Here is a 5,516-nt window from a genome sequence, read left to right as displayed (position 1 = left end):
ATCATATAAAAAGAACAGCAGCCAAACATAACTAAATAAAAGGTCTCAGTATAAAGGGCACCATCATTTTTATTTTGAGCTGAAGGCATTCTGGAGCCCTGTCTGCCAGTGAATGGACAGTGAAAGAAGAAGCAGCACAGTGATCTATCTCTCCTATGATGTGTTTGGCTGCTTGTACTGCTTCTTTCATATGGAAAGTATTGGTTGTGTGGGGATTATTTTTATACTTTTCATTTTACAATACAAATAACATGTGATTGGGGGGTGTAGTATTATGTCATAATGAAACAGAATCCAGAAATCACAACACAAACTTAGGGGGACATAGGTACACAGAATTGTTGCTGCTAGGCCATTGTATATAAGCATAGCACGGTGTATATTATATTACAAGGCGGGATATAATAAAGGAAGTATTCGGGCTCACTTCATCCTCCTCTCCGCCTGTAGCTCCTCCAGCAGCTGATCAGAGCTCCCCTCCATGTTCAGCACCACGACTAGATGAGGACGCGTCACCATGGTGACAATAACGCCTGGGACGTGACCGGGGCCCCCTGACGTGCTCTACGTGCTGACGTCACACAACGCGGGATATTTGGTGTCTGTTTAGATACGGCGACCATAACAGGGAGATGGAGTCTTTGCAGGTGTATGCCGGGATGGTGGCCGCACTGGGTAATTGTTGTCACGGGAAACCCCCTTGTACTTCGCTATGATATAGGCAGGCGTCATGCTTCACCTAGTCACGTGTACAGTTAAGGAGCTGCTTTTGGTTTCTGCACTTCTGACTCCTTGGCCTTGTTATGGCCGCTAATATTGGTTAACAAGTTATGCGTCACAATGATAATTTCCTGGTATTAGTATAAATCAATGATGTTTTATAAATAATTGTGATCAAGTTTCTGTTATTAGTAAAAATCAGTGAGCAGGTGTGAGGCTGAGAGGGTCAGGAAAGAAGGGTGGGGCTATAGACAGCCAGGTATAGCCAACACCTGGAGGGGGGGGGGAGTTAACAATGTCATAATAAACGCAAAATGTTTGCTTTACATAAAAGGGTGGACAACACATTTATTTATAGTAAAAATTTGGTTTTAGGTTCTTTTTAAGTGCAACACCTTTTAAAAAAAAAAAAAAAAAGGGCGAAGCATCGCCCTCTAATTCTCGATTAGGTGAACCAAAGCACAAAGCCTACCGGGATGCGTGACGTAGGTAACCCAGGAGGCTTTGTGCTTCCATTCATTCTTGATCACCTAGGAAATCGAGAATTAGAGGGTGGAGTTGCACAAAAACCTAAACAAACAGAATTTTTACCCTCTTCTTGGGTCTCCTTCTGAGCATCTCAGGCATGTGCAGAAGGAGCCTTTTCGTGAAAAAAATGCACAGAGAGATCGGCAAGTTTCTTTTTCCAACCTATGTCACCTGATCTCGCGCCTGCATCAGGTGACGTAGGAAGAAGAACCGGGAAGAGGAGGCCAACATGGCGCCACCTGGACACCGTCTCGGAGATGAATTCTGGGATGACGTGGGACCTGATGCAAGACACCTCCAGATAGATCGGACTGCTGGGCAAGATTGAAGGTAAGTGAATTTTTTTTGTTTTAAGCACTTTTCAGTTTAGTTCCTCTTCGAAGTAAAAATTTTGTCTGTCTTTTTAAGTGCAAAAGGGTGCAGCATCGTCCCCTGAATTCTAAATCGCTTAGGCGAATGAATAAGAGCACACGCTCTTGACTGCTTCTTCTACGTATGCCTGATCATCGCAGGCATGCGCAGAAGGAGCCCTATCATCAATAGAGAAAAAATTGCCAATCTCACACAAGCGCAGGGAGACAAGTTTTTCCCAATAAACGTCACCTGATTTTGCGCCTGTGCAGTGCAAGATCCAGTGAAGCAGGAAGAAGAGAGGAGCAGATGGCTGCATCTGGCACTTCCCCTGCGCAGGGCTGAAGATAGATACCGGGATGACGCAGCACCCGATAGAAAAAACCGCCCGACAGATAGACTGATCTGCAGGATTGAAGGTAAGTGTGATTTTATTGTTTTGGGACCTAAACTCGTAATTTTTACTTTACATAAAAGGGTACAACACTTTTTTTCAAACTTAAAATTGTATATTTTAGGTGCAACACCTTTTTTTAAAAAAATGGGACACCTACATCACACATCCTGGGAGGCTCTTTGCTGCTACTTCTCTGCATGCCTGCTGGGCATGAGCAGAAGGAGCCCTTTCTTTAATGAAAAAAAAATTGCAGATTTCACGCATGTGCAGTGAGATCGGCAATCTTTTTTACCATCTACATCACCCAATCTCGCCCCTTCGGATTTAAAGGTAAGTGTTTTGTTTTTTTATTTTGGGTTTAGTTCCACTTCAAGAACTGACCGATTCTGTTACTCTTCTGCTCACATAAAATATGAGTGTGAAGGCTTTGAGTTTTAATATTTATCTATATAACGAGGCTTCTATTATGGGGACCACCCAGTAAACTGTAATTGTACATGTGATGGAATCTAGCGATATATATAATTGTGACATATCTCGATAACAAGACTAATTAACATTTTTCCCTCCTCCACTTGCAGATCAGCTGACAAAAGAAGCTGCAGTTTTGGCTGAACACAATCAACAAATTAGAAAATACAACATGACTCTGAAAAAACTAAATACAAGTTTTGATCAGGTAAAACCTGTCTGAGAGTTCAGAAATTCAGAAGTGGCACTGATGTGACTAACTAGGTCAAGTGTGATTTGATTTCACTTCTCTAAGGCTTTTCAGGCTTATGTTTGACCACAAACATGGTTATACTGTCATACAACTCTGTATAACCAAAAAAGACTATTAGTGCAGATAAACACTGACATGAACAAGTCAACTTAATGTTTATATGGAAGGGGGGGGGGTTGCGTGCCAAGAACCTAGTCTTAAACTCTATGCATGCAATCATAATTTAGCCTGTAATAAGGAGAGTACATTGCCATTCCCTATTACTAATACTAATATAAACCTGAGCATAGATGGTGATTCAGCTCTAAAGCTAAGCTCCAGATGGACAGCTGAATGCAAAGGCGAATTCTATGGATGTAACAGAAAACTTAAACTAACTGGCAGTTTCGTTACATTATTACTGCTTCTCATACCTGCCATTGTAGGCTTTGTTTGGAGAGCGTGTGACAAAGTGACCGTGCAAGGAAACTAATGGGATATGAAACAGAAGGTTTTAATAGGAAATACCCGTAGATAACCTTTATAAAGGGATCCCTTCTATTCTTGTAATGAAAGCTGCAAATTTAAAGTAATTTCTTTTTAACATGTTAAAGGTTATATGAAATGTTTTTAATTACATTAATGTATCATAACTGTTTTACCCTCTCAAAGGATTTGTATTTATCGGCAGGCAATATTGTAAATAAGCAGACACTCTTGTCTCTTGTTCTACCCTCCTACCAGCAAGCTTTCAGTATACAGGTAGTCCCCAGGTTACATACGAGATAGCGACTGTAGGTTTGTTCTTAATTTGAATTTGTATGCAAGTCAGAACAGGTATATTATTTTAATAAATGCAATTAGGACAGATGTCTTTCCCAACATATTATTGGGCAGCATTATGTCAGTTACTGTATGAAATCCTCACTGTGAGTTAATCACAAACAAAACAAAAAAAACAAAACTTTATGGAGGCTAGACATTCATTAACTTCGGGAGCAAGCTGTGCTTTGATATGCAAAAATAAACAACTGCAGAGTTTGTCTTGGTCATTAAAGAGTTACAAGAGCTCACCCCCTAAGATCACCCAAAACCTCAGCTGTGTTTAGCAAATGATTTCTTCTGCAAGTCATGCAAACCGCCCCACTGCCCTCCACCCATCAAACCTTCGTCCTGCACAGGAGCAACCCAGGGACTACCTGTATTAACTTGACAGAACTGTCTAATGCATTGAAGTCTGACTAGACAATGCTAAATTCCTCCTTATCAATATTGCAGCTTAGGAGATCAAAAGAGGCTAGACACAAGTGAAGGAATTTTCTAATCTGTTATAAGTGTTTTGCATATGCAAGGAAATGCATCAGGTTACCTTTAATGTCCAGAAGCTGACACTTGTTGCTTACTCCAGTAGTGTGATGTGCGCATGAGAAGAGAATGAAGAATACACAAAGGTTTCTTTCCATTCTAATTCTTATTTTGCATTACATAATTTTATTCGGAAACTATAATTTCTTACAATATTTAGTGTTGGAAAAGAAAAAAACATTTCATGTAAAGGGTCAGTCCAGTGAAATCTTATCGTTTTACTTGCCTAGATGATGCAGATTTTAACCCATGAACACTTCATATGTGCTACAGACTTTTTTCTAAAATGTGCTCAGGTTCTTGGGGTCTGCGGTCATATTAAGGTTTTAACATTTACTTCCTAAAATGATATTTTTGTATATTATATATTACGACTGCTACTGGAGGAACTGGAACATTGAAAGCTGCACAGAAATGTCAAAACCACAGTTGAAGCTAGACAATACGATTGCCAGGTGCCACTTCTAGAATGTTTTTAGAAATATAGAAAGCCAGCAGACTATTCAATGTGAAGAACTGATTTATTTATTTAGGGTTATTCTTTAACTTACTTTTTTCTTTTATTTTTACAGGTCCAATCAAGGCTTGTGCGTGTGGCTGCTGTAAAGCCGGGTTTAAGTAAAACAGCAGTTTAAAAAGAAGTCCAGATGAAAAACAAACAAGCATCTATATTCAACAAATGATGGAACATGAGCTAGGCATCACAAAGAGGATGAAAGGGGAGATAAAGTTACCTACTTAGCTGTTCCTCCTTCAAGCTTGCACTTCTTTGTCATTTTGCTGTAAAGGACTTGAGTTGCAACACTACTTCAGGTAATACCTGATTAGGGAGGAAATATATGTGCATACACATTATATTTAAACATGTTATGTTAATTAAACAAAAGTAATCAGCAGGATGGATGACTTGCATGCAAAGATGAACCGCCTAATACACTGGCCAATATTATGCTTGAATTTGGAAATTCTAGTTTTATGGTGGATTTTTGTAATCCTTAACTCCAGGTCCCAGGATTTGTCGTTTGTGCAATGGTCCATGGATTGATTGATTGAATGAATTACCATACATACATTTTCTATAAAGTTTTTTCATGTGTTGCTGTCTAAAAACCTTATTTATAGTTGATTTTGTGTTTTGTTTTTATGCTTGTTAACAGTGAATGTCAAGTGAAAACAGATCTCCGCAAAATAAGTTAAAAATCACAAGTATACACCTGTGGGGCACCGATCATCACTGCTTCAGCCAATTTTTTCGCAAATATTCCTTAGAGTATAGTTAAATGAATCATTAAGAATTGGTGTCACCTCTGTATATCTCCCTAGAACAGAGCATCAATGAAACTGATTGTTATGGAGGTAGGGTAGTTCGGGATGTCATCTGGAACCCTAGACAATGGGAATGGCCATGTTACAGTCCAATTTTCAATCCAATGGTGACTTTGTGGCGGCTGG

At 39.5% G+C, this 5,516-nt stretch overlaps 1 long non-coding RNA gene across 1 annotated transcript; it reads left to right on the top strand.

Annotated features, from left to right (window-relative positions):
- The first annotated feature begins 576 nt into the window (after positions 1-576).
- LOC140325988 (uncharacterized) lies at positions 577-5,176 on the top strand. Its single transcript, XR_011919762.1, has 3 exons — positions 577-675; positions 2,578-2,675; positions 4,637-5,176. It is a non-coding gene; the product is annotated as an uncharacterized lncRNA (long non-coding RNA).
- The last annotated feature ends 340 nt before the right edge of the window (positions 5,177-5,516 follow it).

This window comes from Pyxicephalus adspersus, chromosome 1 (assembly GCF_032062135.1).
Source record: "Pyxicephalus adspersus chromosome 1, UCB_Pads_2.0, whole genome shotgun sequence".
NCBI lineage: Eukaryota > Metazoa > Chordata > Amphibia > Anura > Pyxicephalidae > Pyxicephalus > Pyxicephalus adspersus.
The sequence above is the reverse complement of the archived record's forward strand: the minus strand, read 5'-3'. Positions and strand labels throughout refer to the sequence as shown.